This window comes from Lissotriton helveticus, chromosome 5_1, assembly GCF_964261635.1.
Source record: "Lissotriton helveticus chromosome 5_1, aLisHel1.1, whole genome shotgun sequence".
NCBI classification, from domain to species: Eukaryota; Metazoa; Chordata; class Amphibia; order Caudata; family Salamandridae; genus Lissotriton; species Lissotriton helveticus.
The window spans coordinates 1,557,812,059-1,557,833,724 of NC_136065.1; positions in this window are offsets into that span (position 1 = coordinate 1,557,812,059).

Genomic DNA, 21,666 nt, shown 5'->3' on the forward strand with positions numbered 1-21,666 from the left:
AGACCATAAGCCCCTCTTGTGGCTAAATCAGATGAAGGGTGAAAATCCCAAACTACTCAGGTGGTCCATTTCCCTACAGGGTATGACTTTACAGTGGAACATAGACCTGGAACTGACCATGGCAATGCAGATGGACTCTCCAGATATTTCCACTTAGAACATGAAGACTCAACTGGTCAAGGTTAGTTTAATGTCCCTGTGTTTGGGGGGGGGGGGGGTGTAGAAGAGTAGGGTCTGCTTCCTATGGTCACCCCCACTTTTTGCCCTGATTCACTGGTTTTTCGAATCTAGTGTGGCAGTGGGCCTGCTAATCAGACCCACAGCCCAGCTGTTCTCTCTCTAAATGCATACCATGCACTTTAGGTACATATCCAATTAGATATTGGGTCACCTTTGTGAGCCCCTGTATAGTGTATAGGCCTTGGATGCACTCCTAGGTGCATCCAAGGCCTACCAGGGGCTGCAGCATGTGTGATGCCACCCCTGGCTGGCCATCCAAACTGACACCACAGGCTGATCACTCAGCTTGGGCAAGGTCTTGTAATCACCCCTTGCTTAGATATAGTATACCTATATCTACCCTTATATATAGACACATATGTACCTGTAAGTCACTCCTATGGCAGGCCTTGACAATCCTGAGGGCAGAGTGCTTGGTTTTATGTGAGATGGTGCTCTAGCATGAGCTGAGCCTGTCTGCAGCTTTCGGAACCATGTCCTTATTCCTTATAGCTGTTCTATGATATAGCCATACCATATACTCTTAAGTGCATTATAATCCTCGCGGTTAATGCTAACTTTGGTTTGGCTTTATCAAAACATGTTGTGTAAGGTGTCATACAGTTTGGAAAATTCCCCCCCCCCCCCCCCCCCACCCGCCAGTTCTGGCGGCAGGGGTAGCATTCCACCCTTCTAGAGGGAGAAGACATGTAGTTACTGCTTTACCCGGTTAAAGTTAAACAGAGCCTCAGCATCACACAATGGATGCTGCTGCCACAGACACGAGTCTGACCTCCTGCTGCTGGACGAAACTCCGGCAGGGAAGGCCTGGACAATAGGTTTCCTGCCTTGGGAGGTGCTAGCACCTCCCCAGATTGCCTTAGTGTATTGGGGCAGGGTGGGTTGAAAGAAATGAGACACTGCCTGGGGCATACAAGGTGCGATGCAACATCTGGACTTTCAGACTTCTCTGACTCCAACCCACATCCACAGTAAAGCTGAGACCCATGGCAGACACGAGAGACGTGCGACTGGACATCCTGCATTACCTGCTTTTTGATACCTTTGCAGCTTCTGAGGCGCCCTCGAAGTTTTGCATTGGGGTTTGAGAAGCCCCAACCCCGAGCAGTAAGTGCACCTAAGCTCAGCCCTCCACACTCCGAGTGCCGCGTGGGGCCTGCGCCTGCATTTCTCCTCGACACGTCTTCGCGGTTGCTAGCCCGTTGGCTAGTGGCCCTCCTGAAGACATCCTTTTGAAACAACACCAATTGCCTAGTTGCTCCGGGCTTGCTCCTGCTTTCCTGTGAAGGGGAAGCTCCCCAGACCTTGCTGGTCTGAACAGAAGCCGATCTTCCCTTCCAGCTTGGATTGCCTTTGCCAAGGCTTGTTGGGTCCAATCCGGATACCGACACCGCCAACAGCTAGATCCTTTGTGGGACAGTCTGTATACAGCTCCTGGTCGTCGTGGACACCTCCTGGTCCACGTGGCTGCTTTATCACCTCACCTGATCACCCTCTCGACATCGCCTGGTTCCTTCCTGGTCACTGGCTAGTGACCCAGACTCTGTCCCCTCTGCTTTCAGGTTCTTCACTACTCCGATCCACCCTTGGATCCATCCGGACATCTTCCTCCTGGTCGCCTGCAGCACTTTCTTGCAGCTCTCCATAGGATTGATCGACGAAACTCGATACGAAAGAACACCTATGCACCCGGCTTCCCTGGGTGAGGTAACTCGAGTACTCCGGTGCTCCCGTGGGTAACAACTATCCAAGTGTCCTAGTTTAACAGGGTTTTCCCGTAGTCCACCCGGAAGTGTCCGAAATCTATAACTTTGTAACTTTTACGTTCCCATTGAAACTCTGTGGTAACCCGTGTGTGTGTTTAGACACTGCACACGCATCCTGTGGGACTCCTACTTCCTAACCTTTGGTTGATCAGTGTAGCCCCAGCAATTTCCTAGGCCCTAGGCCTACTCACCTTTCCTGAAGTGGTTCTTATACCACTTACTTAGAATATATGGTTTGTGAGGCCCATAGGGCAGAATTGTATTTGTGCAACTTGTAGTATGCTTATTGAGTAACTTGTGCTGTATCTCGAACTCTGACCTCATAAAGAGTGCAGAGGGGTTGTGTTAGTAATAAATACATATATATTTTATATATACCTTGTGTGGTGTCCTTTCATTTGGTATTCAAGGGATTATAATTGGTAAAACAATTGGCTTCACATGCTCTCTGAAGTGTTAGCCTAAGACTGCTCTGTCCATGCTACCACTAGGATAGCTGGTCTACAAGGTTGACCTTACAACCATCACCATAAGGGTTGTTTGGACTGGTGCAGGGTGCTCACTAGAATAGTGAACATCATATACCAGGCCAACTTCTCACAGTAATGGTATTCTATGTATAGATGATACGTGAGATGCAGAGAATGTCGTGTTGGATGTTAGTACTAAATCTAAAAAAAAAAAACCTGTGTGTGATATAAGTATTGGTGGTGTAAACTTACAAATTGTATCTGATTTCTGGATCTCCAGAGACTGTTATACAATGTACGGTTTGGGACAACCAATTTACAAAGGTTATAAAAAAAAATGTGAAACCCACTAACAATCATCCTGTAACATTTACCAGGGAAAAGATTCCCATAGCTGGATTTGTTGAGGAAGTATTCCTGTTCAAAGACAGACAAGCACAAGGTAATTTATTATGTAGCAGTACTGGGTTGGATAGACCAAGGAGCTCTTTGGATTATTCTTAATCCTAATATGGATGATCAAGTTATGCTTTTGGATGAGGATGATAAAAGTTTAGTGAAATATATCATAAAACAGTTTCCTAGTGTTTTTTCAGGCTTAGTTGGGAAACTAAGTGGATTTATAAATAAAATGGTGCTAAAAGATGATGCTACTCCATTATGCTATGAACCCAGGAACATTCCCATAAGTGTACGAGAAGGGGTTATGGCAGAATTAGATGCTTTGGAAAAGAAAGGTATAATAGGGCAAGTGGAAAGAGCGAAACGGTTGGCTCCCTTGGTCGTAGCATGGAAACAGGATGGCCGGTTGCGTTTATGCATCGACTTGTGGGACCTAAACAAAAATATAGTCATTGATAAATTGCCTTACCGAACATTGATGAACTATTAGCACAATCCAAAGGTGTCAAATGATTTTCAACCATAGATTTAACATCTGCGTACCATCAGATTCAGTTACATAACAGCAACAGAGACTTAACAGCATTCATAACTACATTTGGTTGTTATCATTTTTTCCGAATGCCATTTGGCCTTGCATCAGCTGCCCCGCTTTTTCAAAGGTTAATGCACAAGTTATTTAAAAAACAAAAAGGTGTAACTTATTTCAGAGATGACATTCTAGTCATGGGCCAGGACAAAAATGAACATGATAACCGACTAAAAGCTGTTCTAAGTAAACTCTCTGAGAAGGGGTTAACTGCAGAATTTAAAAAATGCAAATTTTACATGAAATCTGTCACATACTTAGGCCATGAAGTGGGAGGCAATGGCATTTCACCTAAGAAAAGTCTAATCAAAGCAATCAGTAATGCTTCTGCACCCAAATCCAAAGATGAGGTTAGATCCTTCCTTGGTCTAGTAGAATTTTGTTCTAAGTTCGTTCAAAATTTTGAAATAAAAACTTATAGCAGTTACTCAAAATAAGGCAAGAATCCATTTGGAATGAGGAACTTCAAAAAGATTTTGAAAGTATAAAACATGTTCTTGTCTCTGCTTTTCCTTTGCAAGGATTTGACAATCTTGCTCATATCATTATTACAAGTGGTGCCAGTGGGAAAGATCTAGGGGCGGTTTTGACACAAGTAAATGAAGTGGGTGAGGAAGTGACAATTGCATTTGCATCTCGTTCCTTGTCTCCGGCTGAGGAAAAATTCTCAGTTATAGAGAAACAGATGTTAGCTACAGTTTGGGCAATGGAGAAGTTTAGAAAGTTTGTATGGGGTACCATTTTTACTTTACGTACTGACCATAAACCCTTGTTAAGGTCTTGACTTCTGAAGGTATACTCATGGCTACATCCAGGATAGCTAAAATGACTTTGAAACTGCTGGATTTTACATATGAGGTAGAGTATTTGCCTGGTAAGTGGAATTAAGTAGCTGATTATCTCAGCAGATCTCCTCTACCTCATGATGAAACTGGGTGTGCTGATTGGGATGATTTCAGTGTGGCTGTTATATATGATAATGGTTGCGCTATCTCAAAGGAAGATTGGGATCAAGAATATATACAAGATGACATTTTGAGTAAAGTCGGTGACTTTGTCATCAAGGGGTGGCCAACTAAAAATGATCTCTATGATGATTTAAGAGCCTTGTGGGAAATCAAAGAAGAGTTATCCATTGATAATGCTAATTATATCTGCAGAGGTGAAAAAGTAATAGTCCCCACCAAGTTACGCACCAGGGTATTGAAGATTAATCATGAATATCATTTGGGCATTGTCAAGTTGAAGAACAGGGTCAAAATGACATATTGGTTGCCTGGAATTGATAAAGATGTAGACAGATTTTTTAAACAATGCTCCATTTGCCAGGAAGCTGACAAGACACAACGTGGGATTCGTCCTACTTTAAGAACCAGAAATATTCCTGAACAACCTTGCGCAGATTTGAACATAGATTGGTTGGGCCACATTGAGGATGATAATGGTAATTGTAAACACATTCTTGTAGTTATTGATAATTATTCCAAATGGCCTGAAATTTAAATCACAGATAGATTTTACAGCAAACAAGTGGTTTGTTTTTGGGAAAATCTGTTTATGCGAGAAGGTATTCCCAAAAGTATCCTTAATGACAATGGTCCTCAGTTTTCATCAGAAAAATTCGTGATTTTTTAAAAATGGTATGGTATTTGTGGGAAGAAAACTTTAGTTTATCACCCGGCTGGGAATGGTATTGTAGAACGTTTCAACAGCAGCATTCCGTGCAGGTGAGAGCGGTGCGGCGCTGGGGCCGGGTGTAGGGGGATTCCAACAGGCGATAACGAGGGAAAATGTATTATTTATTTAATTGTCCCTCTGCATCGTCCCTCGAAATCCCCCCCACACGGCCCCACAGCTCCACCGCTGTTACCTGGACGGACTGCGGCTGCGTTTCAATAAAGTTATCATGGGGAGTGTACAAGTATCTTTAAATGCGAGACAATATAGGGAAAAAGAACTTTATAGCACCATTTAGGCATACAGAATTACGCCCATTTTGAGAGGGAGAGTACCTTTTACCAAAGACAATGTTGCATGGAACAAAATGAAAGTGTGTGGTAAGTGGTCACCTGCAGCGGTTAGATCAAATTTAAGGAAAATACATGACTCATACAAAGTTCATTTTGACAATAAGCATAGCACAAAAGATGCATATTTAAAGGTTGGGGATTGGGTTAGAGTCAAGCCTGGATCCAAAGTAAAGAAAGGGAAAAGCACATTTTCAGATCTGTTACGAGTTATTGCACCCTATTCCAAATCTGCAAAATTAAGTGATGACAAGGTTTGGCATCACAGTAGTAAGGCGAATGTGATAAAATTACTGAGGGCAAAATTTCAAACTGCAGGGGAGTTTGTAAGTCTTCTCCCATGAGATGGATGTGGGATGAAGTTACTGATGATGGGCAAAGAAACATTTTTTTCACAATCTTCAGTTTTTGCTAATGATGATTCCAGTAATAGTCAATCTTTTAGTAGAGATATACAAGAAGAAAGTGTACAATCTTCTAGTCACACGAGCAAGGTAACAAAAACACGGGTTGGCAGACAAGAACATTTACCTGTGAAATACAGAAGTTTTGCTATGTGATTTCTTTTTTTTTTTAAAGAAGAGGATAAGGCTGTTATAGCTTCATATTGTTCCTTTGTCTTTACCAGAGTATCATATCTTGTCATGTACTTTTATTTCTTTATTATTCACCTGGTCTTTTAACTTGTTATGATTATAGGAATGGAATCTGCATATTAGTTTAGAAATATTCCATGTGCAACTTCATGCAATATATATTCTATTCATATTGTCCTAAATTAGTTTGCTGTATTTATATTTCTGTTTTGATGCTGTTGTTAAATTGTTTATGTGTTGCATAAAGGGGGAAGATGTGGTATCTAGGCTACCAGTGTCATAGGAACTGGAATCCTGATACTACATAGGGATTCTGGAATGTGGGGAAGGAGGCAGTTGAACGGTTGTTGTAGGAGGTGGCTATACCTGCTTGCTCCCAATAAAGATATCTACAACGTACCCGTTTCGTCTTTGATCCATCTTTACAACGCCATATCAGAAAACAGCAGTAACAAGACACCCACTAGATACCAAGGAAATCTACCCTCAAAAAATGAATGGGCGGTGGTAACCTATCCAGGCATCCGCCCATGACCCCACCCTAGAATTGCCACAACTATTTGTCTGCCCCCTCCACTGGGGGTGTTTCGGGGGCTTACACACAATCTGCCTCCAGGGGGTGGACCCTGAAATCCTAAATGACACCAGAGGAAAGAAGAAGGGGTGGGAGCGGTCCATTCAGGCATTGGGGTGTGCCCCCTAACCCAGAATGTGTGCAAGTCTTTCTGCCCTGCTCAGGAGCAGATAGAGGGTGCTTACCCCAACATCCAGCCCCGAGATCAAAAACGGCACTAGATATCAGGGACAAACAAGCATTGAAAATGCAATAGGTCTCGCAATAGAAGAGTTTGACCTTTTTTGTTTTGCAAATGGATGAGTGGCGTTGCGTGGATGAGTGGCGTTGCGTGGATGAGTGGCGTTGTGTGGATGAGTGGCGTTGCGTGGATGAGTGGCGTTGCGTGGATGAGTGGCGTTGTGTGGATGAGTGGCGTTGCGTGGATGAGTGGCGTTGCGTGGATGAGTGGCGTTGCGTGGATGAGTGGCGTGTGTGAGTGGCGTTGCGTGTGTGAGTGGCGTTGCGTGTGTGAGTGCCGTTGCGTGTGTGATTGGCGTTGCGTGTGTGAGTGGCGTTGCGTCGATGAGTGGCGTTGCGTGTGTGAGTGGTGTTGCGTGTGTGAGTGGCGTTGCATGTGTGAGTGGCGTTGCGTGTGTGAGTGGCGTTGCATTTGTGTGAGTGGCGTTGCGTGTGTGAGTGGCGTTGCGTGTGTGAGTGGCGTTGCGTGTGTGAGTGGCGTTGCGTGTGTGAGTGCCGTTGCGTGTGTGATTGGCGTTGCGTGTGTGAGTGGCGTTGCGTCGATGAGTGGCGTTGCGTGTGTGAGTGGTGTTGCGTGTGTGAGTGGCGTTGCGTGTGTGAGTGGCGTTGCGTGTGTGAGTGGCGTTGCGTGTGTGAGTGGCGTTGCGTGTGTGAGTGGCGTTGCGTGTGTGAGTGGCGTTGCGTGTGTGAGTGGCGTTGCGTGTGTGAGTGGCGTTGCGTGGATGAGTGGGGTTGGAATGCAATAGGTCTCGCATTAGAAAAGTTGTAGTTATTGGTCTAGTAAATTACATATATTATTTATTTTTTGGTTGTTAAAATTGCTAAATTGATGGCTTTGTCATTTACAATGCCAATAGTTATAACTTTCGCGAATGTGACACCTATAGCATTTGGAATGCAACATGTTTTGTATTTACGTGACTTATATGGCAGCTCTGGTCGTTATGCCACATCTCTAGAGAGCAGGAGAGTGCAGCAGGGGAGAGAAGCACAGCAATGCAATAGGTCTCGCATTAGGAAAGTTTGAGCTATTGGTATTGTAAAGGACACATTTTTTATGTATGTGCTTGTTTTGAAAATAGCGTAATTAATAGCTTTGTTTTTTACAATGCCAATAGTTTTATCTTCCGCAAATGTGACACCTATTGTAACACAATATGTGTTGTGAGGGTGGGTGAGGGTGAGGTGTTCATGGTGAGGTGTTGAGGGTGAGTGAGGGTAAGGTGTTGAGGGTGAGTGAGGGTGAGGAGTTGAGGGTGAGTGTGAGGGTGAGTGAGGGTGAGGTGTTGAGTGTGAGGCGTTGAGGGTGAGTGAGGGTGAGGGTGAGTGAGGGTGAGGGTGAGGGGTTGAGGGTGAGTGAGGGTGAGGTGTTGAGGGTGAGTGAGGGTGTGAGTGAGGGTGAGAGTGAGGGTGAGTGAGGGTGAGGGTGAGGCGTTGAGGGTGAGTGATGGTGAGGGTGAGGGTGAGTGAGGGTGAGGGTGAGGGATTGAGGGTTATTGAGGGTGAGGGTGAGTGAGGGTGAGGGTGAGTGAGGGTTTGAGGGTGAGTGAGTTTGATGGTGAGTGAGGAGTTGAGGGTGAGGAGTTGAGGGTGAGTGAGGGTGAGTGAGAGTGAGTGAGAGTGAGTGAGGGGTTGAGGGTGAGGTGTTGAGGGTGAGTGAGGGTGAGGTGTTGAGGGTGAGTGAGGGTGAGTGAGGGTGAGTGAGGGTGAGGGTGAGTGAGGGTGAGGATGAGGGTGAGGGTGAGTGAGGGTGAGGAGTTGAGGGTGAGTGAGGGTAAGGAGTTGAGGGTGAGTGAGGGTGAGGGTGATGAGGGTGAGGGTGAGGTGTTGAGGGTGAGTGAGGGTGAGGTGTTGAGGGTGAGTGAGGGTGAGGGTGAGTGAGGGTGAGGGTGAGGTGTTGAGGGTGAGTGAGGGTGAGGGTGAGGGATTATTGAGGGTGAGTGAGGGTGAGGGTGAGTGAGGGTGAGGGCTTGAGGATGAGGAGTTGAGGGTGAGTGAGGGTGAGGGTGAGTGAGGCTGTGGGGTTGAGGGTGGGTGAGGTGTTGAGGGTGAGTGAGGGTGAGGGTGAGTGACGGTGAGGCGTTGAGGGTGAGTGAGGGTGAGGGTGAGGAGTTGAGGGTGAGGGTGAGTGAGGGTGAGGGTGAGTGAGGGTGAGGTGTTGAGGGTGAGTGAGAGTGAGGGTGAGTGAGGGGGTGAGGAGTTGAGGGTGAGTGAGGGTGAGGGTGAGTGAGGGTGAGGGTGAGTGAGGGTGAAGGTGAGTGAGGGTGAGGGTGAGTGAGGGTGAGGGTGAGTGAGGGTGAGGGTGAGTGTGAGTGAGGGTGAGGGGTTGAGGATGAGGTGTTGAGGGTGAGTGAGGGTGAGGAGTTGAGGGTGGGTGAGGGTGAGTGACGGTGAGGCGTTGAGGGTGAGCGAGGGTGAGGGTGAGTGAGGGTGAGGGTGTTGTGAGGGTGTTGAGGGTGGGTGAGGGCGAGGGTGTAAGGGTGAGTGAAGGGGTGTGAGGGTGAGTGTGTGTGAGGGTGTGTGCGGTTGAGGGCATGTGAGGGTGAGGGTGTGAGTGTTGTGAGGGGTGAGGGTAAGTGAGGGGGTGATGGTGGGTGAGGGGATGAGGGTGTGAAGGTGAGGGTGTGAGGGTGAGGGTGAGTGAGGGTGAGGGTGTGAGGCTTATTGAGAATGTGTGTGGGTGTGTGAGGATGTGGGAGAGTGTGTGAGGGCGGGTGTGTGTGAGGGTGGGGGTGTGTGAGGGTGGGGGCATGTGAGGGTGTGTGATTGAGGTCATGAGGGTGAGTGAGGGTGTGTGAGGGTGTGAGGGTGAGTGAGGATGTGTGAGGTTGAGGGTGTGAAGGTGTGTGAGGGAGGGTGGGGTGGGTGAGGGTGTGTGAGTGTGAGGGTGTGTGAGGGTGTGTGTGTGAGGGTTAGTGAGGGTGAGTGTGTTGTAAGGGTGGGGGGGTGAGGGTGGGTGTGAGTGAGGGTGTGTGAGGGTGAGGGTGTGTGAGGGTGTTTGTGTGTTGTGTATTTGTATGATTGTGGTGTGTGTGCTTGTGTGTGTGTAGTTGTTGGTGTATCTTTGTTGTATTATATGTTTTGGAAATGTTAAATAGCAGAAGTGTGACTGTCCCATAATTATATTAACGTATTTAAGTTATTGCGTTCTAGTTTTTTTTTGCAATCCCGTACTATTTTGATTGACGTCCGTGTCAGCCAATGAGATTTCAAAATGGATCTGGCTGGCACTAGTGCCAACACTGAGAATGTCTGATCTAAATTGTTAATCTGGAAAAATAGGTGAGCTGTCCTGTGATTATGCCAGAGGTTGTGTCGGTCCTGTCCTCTTTCAGGCCTAGGGTGCCTAAAATAGGCCTGGAGGAGTAGGATAAGGAAAGCAGCCTACCTCTGGGGATCCCTGTCTGCTATGATACTGTTTCCATGGCGGACTCGAAGAAAAACAACAGTATAAGAGGCAACAGTGGGGCCCACCTAGAGCATATATATTCTGGTGGTATATATGAGGACAAAAAAAACCCAAAAAAAAAAAAAGGTTGCGTAACAATCTACTCGCGTCTAATTGGAAATCCCCATATTGTTGAAAGCGGGTCCCGTGTAAGGAGTGTTGGCTTCGTTGTCTGTTCCGTGCATCGTTCGACAGGTAAGTTGTCTTTTGTTGTTTGTTTTGTGTGTGTATAGTGTTATGAATTATTCGATTTGTTGTTTCCTATTAGTTTTATTGGCATAGTAGTGTCTTTGTTTTGCAACGAAGGATGTTTATTTTGCATTGTCGGCTCTTTATGTATGTAATGCATTGTATCCTATTGTTCAGATTAAATTTTTTAAATGTTTGCTTTTGGTTAGTAGTTGTGTTAATAATTAGAGCAGTGTTTTTTTGTGTGTAATTGTGTAGTATGTTGTATATCTGCGTGAATATTTTATATTGTTTCAACTCTACGTTCTGTTATTTCAGTTATTATTAAATGTATGTTTGTATAGCTTTTTATTTTGATGTGTATGTAAATTTCGTGCTGTGGTTTGTGATACTTCCTCTTCGTTAATAATCAATGCAATGTCTCCGCTTTGTGTTACGATGTATTTTTAAAGCAATATTGTCTTCTTATATGTGCTTTCTCCATGTTGCTATCAGAATTCTGACTTATGTCCACATTACTGTAGAGTAGCGAATTTTTTTTTGTATATTTGATGTAATTTCGTGTGAATAAATGCTCGTGTTATATGCGTACGGCTTTTTGTGTAACTCTTGACAATTGTGTTTAATCCGTCCCATTCCCCGGGTGAATAATGCTTATTTATTCCCCCAATAAAAAGTAGGCTGTTTCACATTTGTGTTTGTACATCCTCGTCCTCGCTTCCTGCCAGATATTTTTTGTTGTTTTGTTGGTGTTATATTGTCCGAATCATTTTTGTTTTGTGACCTGAAGCCTGATAAACATCCTTGCATGCTGTAGCTCACATTTGGGAAGTAGATTTTGCGTGTAACGTATCTGATGCACGACTCCGTTGACCCCCTTTGTTTTTAATTTCGTCCTAAAATTTGTTTATGTCTCAGAAAATGGCATAAAATTTATCAATTTGTTAAATGCACAATCATTTTTTTAATAGGGTGGAATAGGAGGCTATTTTTTGAGTCTTTACTTATATTGTGTTTTGTTTAGTTTAATTTGATTGTTTATTTGGCTGGTGGATTAGGATGGCGTATTTTTCCTTTGGATTTTGTTTTCTAGGATGTATTTCTGTTGCGTATCTTGAGGGTGTATTTGGAGGGTGAATTCGGCTGTTAGTTTATTAGGGTGGATTAGGACTCTGGATTTCTATGTTGGAGTTAGAGTGTGCATTAGGATGGTTTATTTCTATTCTTCCTTTGGATGCTGTATTTGTGTGTGTGTGTGTGTGTGTGAGGGTGAGGGTGTGTGACGGTGTGTGAGGGTGTGTGAGCGTCAGTGAGTGTGTTTGCTGCATGTCTGATGCTTGTGGATGTCTGATGCTTGTGGATGTCTGATGCTTGTGGATGTCTGTTGCTTGTGGTTGTCTGTTGCTTGTGGATGTCTGTTGCTTGTGGATGTCTGTTGCTTGTGGATGTCTGTTGCTTGTGGATGTCTGTTGCTTGTGGATGTCTGTTGCTTGTGGATGTCTGATGCTTGTGGATGTCTGTTGCTTGTGGATGTCTGATGCTTGTGGATGCCTGATGCTTGTGGATGCCTGATGCTTGTGGATGTCTGATGCTTGTGGATGTCTGATGCTTGTGGATGTCTGATGCTTGTGGATGTCTGATGCTTGTGATCCTTGTGGATGTCTGTTGCTTGTGGATGTCTGATGCTTGTGGATGTCTGCTGCTTGTGATGCTTGTGGATGTCTGATGCTTGTGGATGTCTGCTGCTTGTGATGCTTGTGGATGTCTGATGCTTGTGGATGTCTGATGCTTGTGGATGTCTGTTGCTTGTGGATGTCTGTTGCTTGTGGATGTTTGTTGCTTGTGGATGTCTGTTGCTTGTGGATGTCTGCTGCTTGTGATGCTTGTGGATGTCTGACGCTTGTGGATGCCTGACGCTTGTGGATGCCTGATGCTTGTGGATGCCTGATGCTTGTGGATGCCTGATGCTTGTGGATGTCTGACGCTTGTGGATGCCTGACGCTTGTGGATGCCTGACGCTTGTGGATGCCTGATGCTTGTGGATGCCTGATGCTTGTGGATGCCTGATGCTTGTGGATGCCTGATGCTTGTGGATGCCTGATGCTTGTGGATGTCTGATGCTTGTGGATGTCTGATGCTTGTGGATGTCTGTTGCTTGTGGATGTCTGTTGCTTGTGGATGTCTGTTGCTTGTGGATGTCTGTTGCTTGTGGATGTCTGTTGCTTGTGGATGTCTGTTGCTTGTGGATGTCTGATGCTTGTGGATGTCTGATGCTTGTGGATGTCTGATGCTAAGCATGTCTGATGCTTGTGGATGTCTGATGCTAAGCATGTCTGATGCTTGTGGATGTCTGATGCTTGTGGATGTCTGATGCTTGTGGATGTCGGATGCTTGTGGATGTCGGATGCTTGTGGATGTCTGATGCTTGTGGATGTCTGATGCTTGTGGATGCCTGATGCTTGTGGATGCCTGATGCTTGTGGATGCCTGATGCTTGTGGATGCCTGATGCTTGTGGATGTCTGATGCTTGTGGATGTCTGTTGCTTGTGGATGTCTGTTGCTTGTGGATGTCTGTTGCTTGTGGATGTCTGTTGCTTGTGGATGTCTGTTGCTTGTGGATGTCTGTTGCTTGTGGATGTCTGCTGCTTGTGATGCTTGTGGATGTCTGACGCTTGTGGATGCCTGCAGCTTGTGGATGCCTGATGATTGTGGATGTCTGCTGCTTGTGATGCTTGTGGATGTCTGATGCTTGTGGATGTCTGATGCTTGTGGATGTCTGATGCTTGTGGATGTCTGATGCTTGTGGATGTCTGATGCTTGTGGATGTCTGATGCTTGTGATGCTTGTGTATGTCTGATGCTTGTGATGCTTGTGGATGTGTGATGCTTGTGATGCTTGTGGATGTGTGATGCTTGTGGATGTCTGTTGCTTGTAAATGTCTGATGCTTGTGGATGTCTGATGCTTGTGGATGTCTGATGCTTGTGGATGTCTGATGCTTGTGGATGTCTGTTGCTTGTGGATGTCTGTTGCTTGTGGATGTCTGTTGCTTGTGGATGTCTGATGCTTGTGGATGTCTGATGCTTGTGGATGTCTGATGCTTGTGGATGTCTGATGCTTGTGGATGTCTGATGCTTGTGGATGTCTGTTGCTTGTGGATGTCTGTTGCTTGTGGATGTCTGTTGCTTGTGGATGTCTGTTGCTTGTGAATGTCTGATGCTTGTGGATGTCTGATGCTTGTGGATGTCTGACGCTTGTGGATGTCTGCTGCTTGTGATCCTTGTGGATGTCTGATGCTTGTGGATGTCTGATGCTTGTGGATGTCTGATGCTTGTGAATGTCTGATGCTTGTGATGCTTGTGATGCTTGTGGATGTCTGATGCTTGTGGATGTCTGTTGCTTGTGGATGTCTGATGCTTGTGATGCTTGTGGATGTCTGATGCTTGTGGATGTCTGTTGCTTGTGGATGTCTGATGCTTGTGGATGTCTGATGCTTGTGGATGTCTGATGCTTGTGATGCTTGTGGATGTCTGATGCTTGTGGATGTCTGCTGCTTGTGATGCTTGTGGATGTCTGATGCTTGTGGATGTCTGATGCTTGTGGATGTCTGCTGCTTGTGATGCTTGTGGATGTCTGATGCTTGTGGATGTCTGCTGCTTGTGATGCTTGTGGATGTCTGTTGCTTGTGGATGTCTGTTGCTTGTGGATGTCTGCTGCTTGTGATGCTTGTGGATGTCTGACGCTTGTGGATGCCTGACGCTTGTGGATGCCTGACGCTTGTGGATGCCTGACGCTTGTGGATGTCTGCTGCTTGTGATGCTTGTGGATGTTTGTGTGTGTGTAGTTGTTGGTGTATCTTTGTTGTATTATATGTTTTGGAAATGTTAAATAGCAGAAGTGTGACTGTCCCATAATTATATTAACGTATTTAAGTTATTGCGTTCTAGTTTTTTTTTTGAATCCCGTACTATTTTGATTGACGTCCGTGTCAGCCAATGAGATTTCAAAATCCTCTCACGTTGCGTAACAATTTACTCGCGTCTAATTGGAAATCCCCATATTGTTGAAAGCGGGTCCCGTGTAAGGAGTGTTGGCTTCGTTGTCTGTTCCGTGCATCGTTCGACAGGTAAGTTGTTTTTTGTTGTTTGTTTTGTGTGTGTATAGTGTTATGAATTATTCGATTTGTTGTTTCCTATTAGTTTTATTGGCATAGTAGTGTCTTTGTTTTGCAACGAAGGATGTTTATTTTGAATTGTCGGCTCTTTATGTATGTAATGCATTGTATCCTATTGTTCAGATTTAATTTTTAAAATGTTTGCTTTTTGTTAGTAGTTGTGTTAATAATTAGAGCAGTGTTTTTTGTGTGTAATTGTGTAGTATGTTGTATATCTGCGTGAATATTTTATATTGTTTCAACTCTACGTTCTGTTATTTCAGTTATTATTAAATGTATGTTTGTATAGCTTTTTATTTTGATGTGTATGTAAATTTCGTGCTGTGGTTTGTGATACTTCCTCTTCGTTAATAATCAATGCAATGTCTCCGCTTTGTGTTACGATGTATTTTTAAAGCAATATTGTCTTCTTATATATGCTTTCTCCATGTTGCTATCAGAATTCTGACTTATGTCCACATTACTGTAGAGTAGCGAATTTTTTTTTTGTATATTTGATGTAATTTCGTGTGAATAAATGCTCGTGTTATATGCGTACGGCTTTTTGTGTAACTCTTGACAATTGTGTTTAATCCGTCCCATTCCCCGGGTGAATAATGCTTATTTATTCCCCCAATAAAAAGTAGGCTGTTTCACATTTGTGTTTGTACATCCTCGTCCTCGCTTCCTGCCAGATATTTTTTATTGTTTTGTTGGTGTTATATTGTCCGAATTATTTTTGTTTTGTGACCTGAAGCCTGATAAACATCCTTGCATGCTGTAGCTCACATTTTGGAAGTAGATTTTGTGTGTAACGTATCTGATGCACGACTCTGTTGACCCCCTTTGTTTTTAATTTCGTCCTAAAATTTGTTTATGTCTCAGAAAATGGCATAAAATTTATCAATTTGTTAAATGCACAATCATTTTTTTTAATAGGGTGGAATAGGAGGCTATTTTTTGAGTCTTTACTTATATTGTGTTTTGTTTAGTTTAATTTGATTGTTTATTTGGCTGGTGGATTAGGATGGCGTATTTTTCCTTTGGATTTTGTTTTCTAGGATGTATTTCTGTTGCGTATCTTGAGGGTGTATTTGGAGGGTGAATTCGGCTGTTAGTTTATTAGGGTGGATTAGGACTCTGGATTTCTATGTTGGAGTTAGAGTGTGGATTAGGATGTTTTATTTCTATTCTTCCTTTGGATGCTGTATTTGTGTGTGTGTGTGTGTGTGTGTGTGAGGGTGAGTGAGGGTGTGTGAAGCTGAGGGTGTGTGACGGTGTGTGAGGGTGTGTGAGCGTCAGTGAGTGTGTTTGCTGCATGTCTGATGCTTGTGGATGTCTGATGCTTGTGGATGTCTGTTGCTTGTGGATGTCTGTTGCTTGTGGATGTCTGTTGCTTGTGGATGTCTGTTGCTTGTGGATGTCTGATGCTTGTGGATGTCTGTTGCTTGTGGATGTCTGATGCTTGTGGATGCCTGATGCTTGTGGATGCCTGATGCTTGTGGATGTCTGATGCTTGTGGATGTCTGATGCTTGTGGATGTCTGCTGCTTGTGATCCTTGTGGATGTCTGTTGCTTGTGGATGTCTGATGCTTGTGGATGTCTGATGCTTGTGGATGTCTGCTGCTTGTGATGCTTGTGGATGTCTGATGCTTGTGGATGTCTGCTGCTTGTGATGCTTGTGGATGTCTGATGCTTGTGGATGTCTGTTGCTTGTGGATGTCTGTTGCTTGTGGATGTCTGTTGCTTGTGGATGTTTGTTGCTTGTGGATGTCTGATGCTTGTGGATGTCTGACGCTTGTGGATGCCGGACGCTTGTGGATGCCGGACGCTTGTGGATGCCGGACGCTTGTGGATGCCTGACGCTTGTGGATGCCTGATGCTTGTGGATGCCTGATGCTTGTGGATGTCTGATGCTTGTGGATGTCTGCTGCTTGTGATGCTTGTGGATGTCTGTTGCTTGTGGATGTCTGTTGCTTGTGGATGTCTGTTGCTTGTGGATGTCTGTTGCTTGTGGATGTCTGTTGCTTGTGGATGTCTGCTGCTTGTGATGCTTGTGGATGTCTGACGCTTGTGGATGCCTGACGCTTGTGGATGCCTGACGCTTGTGGATGCCTGACGCTTGTGGATGCCTGACGCTTGTGGATGCCTGACGCTTGTGGATGTCTGCTGCTTGTGATCCTTGTGGATGTCTGTTGCTTGTGGATGTCTGATGCTTGTGGATGTCTGCTGCTTGTGATGCTTGTGGATGTCTGATGCTTGTGGATGTCTGCTGCTTGTGATGCTTGTGGATGTCTGATGCTTGTGGATGTCTGCTGCTTGTGATGCTTGTGGATGTCTGATGCTTCGTTCGTAAAAATAAATCTCCCTTCTCAACAAACAGACATACTGTAAATGTTTGCATGTATTTATTGTTCGCAAGCATTGTAAAGGTTATAATAACATAATACCAATGATGTCAAAATAGGAAATGTTTTTTAGGTGCAAGCCTATAGATATAATGGCAAGAAATTGCGTAACACGCTGTAGAGGGAGGGGGGGGGGAAATAGTCGGCCTGCTGAATGGGGGTGTTGAATGAGAGAGATGCTGGATGATTTGTGTGTAAAGACCGAAATGTAGACACAGGTGTGACAAAATGGTATGCGCTGATGTATGCTGCAGAATGGGACAGAGGCTGGATGCAATATTTGCCCTCAAAGTTGGGACGTTATGTTTATTCTGAAAATACAGAACATTGCTGCGGATGCGGCCCTTAAAATAGTAGGAAATAGTAGGCCTGCTGAATGGGGGTGAGTCTGTGTCTTGTGTCTGATGCTTGTGGATGTCTGATGCTTTTGGATGTCTGATGCTTGTGGATGTCTGATGCTTGTGATGCTTGTGGATGTCTGATGCTTGTGGATGTCTGATGCTTGTGATGCTTGTGGATGTCTGATGCTTGTGGATGTCTGATGCTTGTGGATGTCTGATGCTTGTGGATGTCTGATGCTTGTGATGCTTGTGGATGTGTGATGCTTGTGGATGTGTGATGCTTGTGGATGTCTGTTGCTTGTGGATGTCTGATGCTTGTGGATGTCTGATGCTTGTGGATGTTTGATGCTTGTGATGCTTGTGGATGTCTGATGCTTGTGGATGTCTGATGCTTGTGGATGTCTGATGCTTGTGGATGTCTGATGCTTGTGGATGTCTGTTGCTTGTGGATGTCTGTTGCTTGTGGATGTCTGTTGCTTGTGGATGTCTGTTGCTTGTGGATGTCTGATGCTTGTGGATGTCTGATGCTTGTGGATGTCTGTTGCTTGTGGATGTCTGTTGCTTGTGGATGTCTGCTGCTTGTGATGCTTGTGGATGCCTGACGCTTGTGGATGCCTGACGCTTGTGGATGCCTGACGCTTGTGGATGCCTGACGCTTGTGGATGCCTGACGCTTGTGGATGCCTGACGCTTGTGGATGCCTGACGCTTGTGGATGTCTGACGCTTGTGGATGCCTGATGCTTGTGGATGCCTGATGCTTGTGGATGTCTGATGCTTGTGGATGTCTGATGCTTGTGATGCTTGTGGATGTCTGTTGCTTGTGGATGTCTGTTGCTTGTGGATGTCTGTTGCTTGTGGATGTCTGTTGCTTGTGGATGTCTGATGCTTGTGGATGTCTGATGCTTGTGGATGTCTGATGCTTGTGGATGTCTGATGCTTGTGGATGTCTGATGCTTGTGATGCTTGTGGATGTCTGATGCTTGTGGATGTCTGATGCTTGTGGATGTCTGATGCTTGTGATGCTTGTGGATGTGTGATGCTTGTGGATGTCTGTTGCTTGTGGATGTCTGTTGCTTGTGGATGTCTGTTGCTTGTGGATGTCTGATGCTTGTGATGCTTGTGGATGTCTGATGCTTGTGGATGTCTGATGCTTGTGGATGTCTGATGCTTGTGGATGTCTGATGCTTGTGATGCTTGTGGATGTGTGATGCTTGTGGATGTGTGATGCTTGTGGATGTATGTTGCTTGTGGATGTCTGTTGCTTGTGGATGTCTGTTGCTTGTGGATGTCTGATGCTTGTGGATGTCTGATGCTTGTGGATGTCTGATGCTTGTGATGCTTGTGGATGTCTGATGCTTGTGGATGTCTGATGCTTGTGGATGTCTGATGCTTGTGGATGTCTGATGCTTGTGATGCTTGTGGATGTCTGATGCTTGTGGATGTCTGATGCTTGTGATGCTTGTGGATGTGTGATGCTTGTGGATGTCTGTTGCTTGTGGATGTCTGTTGCTTGTGGATGTCTGATGCTTGTGGATGTCTGATGCTTGTGGATGTCTGATGCTTGTGGATGTCTGATGCTTGTGATGCTTGTGGATGTGTGATGCTTGTGGATGTGTGATGCTTGTGGATGTCTGATGCTTGTGGATGTCTGATGCTTGTGGATGTCTGATGCTTGTGGATGTCTGTTGCTTGTGGATGTCTGATGCTTGTGGATGTCTGATGCTTGTGATGCTTGTGGATGTGTGATGCTTGTGGATGTCTGATGCTTGTGGATGTCTGATGCTTGTGATGCTTGTGGATGTCTGATGCTTGTGGATGTCTGATGCTTGTGATGCTTGTGGATGTGTGATGCTTGTGGATGTCTGTTGCTTGTGGATGTCTGTTGCTTGTGGATGTCTGTTGCTTGTGGATGTCTGTTGCTTGTGGATGTCTGATGCTTGTGGATGTCTGATGCTTGTGGATGTCTGATGCTTGTGATGCTTGTGGATGTCTGATGCTTGTGGATGTCTGATGCTTGTGGATGTCTGATGCTTGTGGATGTCTGACGCTTGTGGATGTCTGATGCTTGTGGATGTCTGTTGCTTGTGGATGTCTGATGCTTGTGGATGTCTGACGCTTGTGGATGTCTGCTGCTTGTGATCCTTGTGGATGTCTGATGCTTGTGGATGTCTGATGCTTGTGGATGTCTGATGCTTGTGATGCTTGTGGATGTCTGATGCTTGTGGATGTCTGTTGCTTGTGGATGTCTGATGCTTGTGGATGTGTGATGCTTGTGGATGTCTGTTGCTTGTGGATGTCTGTTGCTTGTGGATGTCTGATGCTTGTGGATGTCTGATGCTTGTGGATGTCTGATGCTTGTGGATGTCTGCTGCTTGTGATGCTTGTGGATGTCTGTTGCTTGTGGATGTCTGCTTCTTGTGATGCTTGTGGATGTCTGATGCTTGTGGATGTGTGATGCTTGTGGATGTGTGATGCTTGTGATCCTTGTGGATGTCTGATGCTTGTGGATGTCTGTTGCTTGTGGATGTCTGTTGCTTGTGGATGTCTGATGCTTGTGGATGTCTGATGCTTGTGGATGTCTGCTGCTTGTGATGCTTGTGGATGTCTGTTGCTTGTGGATGTCTGCTGCTTGTGATGCTTGTGGATGTCTGACGCTTGTGGATGCCTGACGCTTGTGGATGCCTGACGCTTGTGGATGTCTGCTGCTAGTGATGCTTGTGGATGTCTGATATTTGTGGATGTCTGTTGCTTGTGGATGTTTGATGCATATGGATGCTTGATGCAGATTGCATGTCTGCTGGGGTGACAGCGTCAGTACAAGTCAAGCTCTAAGTTGGTGTGTGCTGGGACGGGCAGTGTCAGAACTGGTTGCCTCGGGGAAAAATACAAGTTCTCCCTGTAAATAAAGAAAGAGGAGGTGAGAAAGGAGGGTCCGGCTTGGAGCTGGGAAAGAGGCTGAAAGGGAGGGGAGAATGCATGGAGCGCATTCCAATGAAGTCTGTTGCGAGGCGTGGGGGGTGGGGGAGGGGAGCAGGCATATGGTGTGTGTGAGCAGCCTTTGATGTGCGAGAGAGTGGCCGTGAAAGAAGTAAACAGCAGGCATGTAATTAGGGGGGAGGAGAAGTCGCGCTGGGGTGAATACCTGAGGCCAAGCTGCCCGCGGGAGGGGGGCTGATGGCTGTGATGTGGACGCGCGTCGTGAACTAGCCTCTTGTTGCCTGTGGGAGGGAAGACGGAGAGAAGGCAGAGAAGGGGAGGGGGGAGGAGAAATGCGACACGGCGGGCAGGGGAGGGGGCGGAGCGGGGAGAGGGTGTGAAAGCAGCAGGGGCCTGGAGTGCGGCTAAGGGAACTGAAGAAATGCGACACGGCTGGCAGGGGAGGGGGCGGAGCGGGGGTGTGGGAGGAGTGCGCCTGAGGGAAAATACATGCAAGGCAGGCGGCTGGGGGCATGTGCACGCGCTTTTAAGCTCAATGCGCATGTGCATTGAGCTTGAATTTCACGGGCACTGCAAGGAATCGCCACGATTCCTTGCAAGTTGGTTAAAGACTGTTTAAGCCCCCATAGTCTCGCAAGCTCGATGCGCATGCGCATCGACAGGCGAGACCTAAAAAGAAGGGGCGGGGCCAAGCCCCCACCCCAGAACGGATGCAACAAACTTTCTGACCTCCTATCCACCCTCCTCACTTAGAGCAGATATGGGGAGTATCACCCAACCCCTAACTGACTTCCCTGGCAGACAGAAAGTCCACCAGACACCGGGGAAAAAGTGTAAACAAAAGGGGCACTCAAACATCAGGCCGGGCCCCAACCCCAAAACAGTTGCAGCAGTCTTTCTCCCATTGTTTTTATAAGTGCGCAAGCACAGTGGGGGTAAATCATGCATTCTCCTTACACTTCTCTGAGGTAAAGTTTGGGCAGGGGCGGATAGGCAAGGCGGCAGGGGCGGATTGGCAAGGCGGGCATTCGGGCATGGGCCGAAGGGCCGGTGCCTCAGTGCCCTCTGTGGGCCGTTTTTTTCTCCCCTGTCCTAGTCCGCAGAGAGTGGACTAGGAAAGGGGGAGAAAAAAAACGGCCCACAGAGTGCACGGAGACAGACAGAGAAAATGAAAGCAGCCTCGCTGTGCGGCCGGACAGCGATTGTCAGCTGTGGCCTCTCCTTCACCCCTGCCCTGCCAAGCAATCAAGCTGAGGCTGGGCTGGGGAGGGGTGATTGTTTGCAAGAA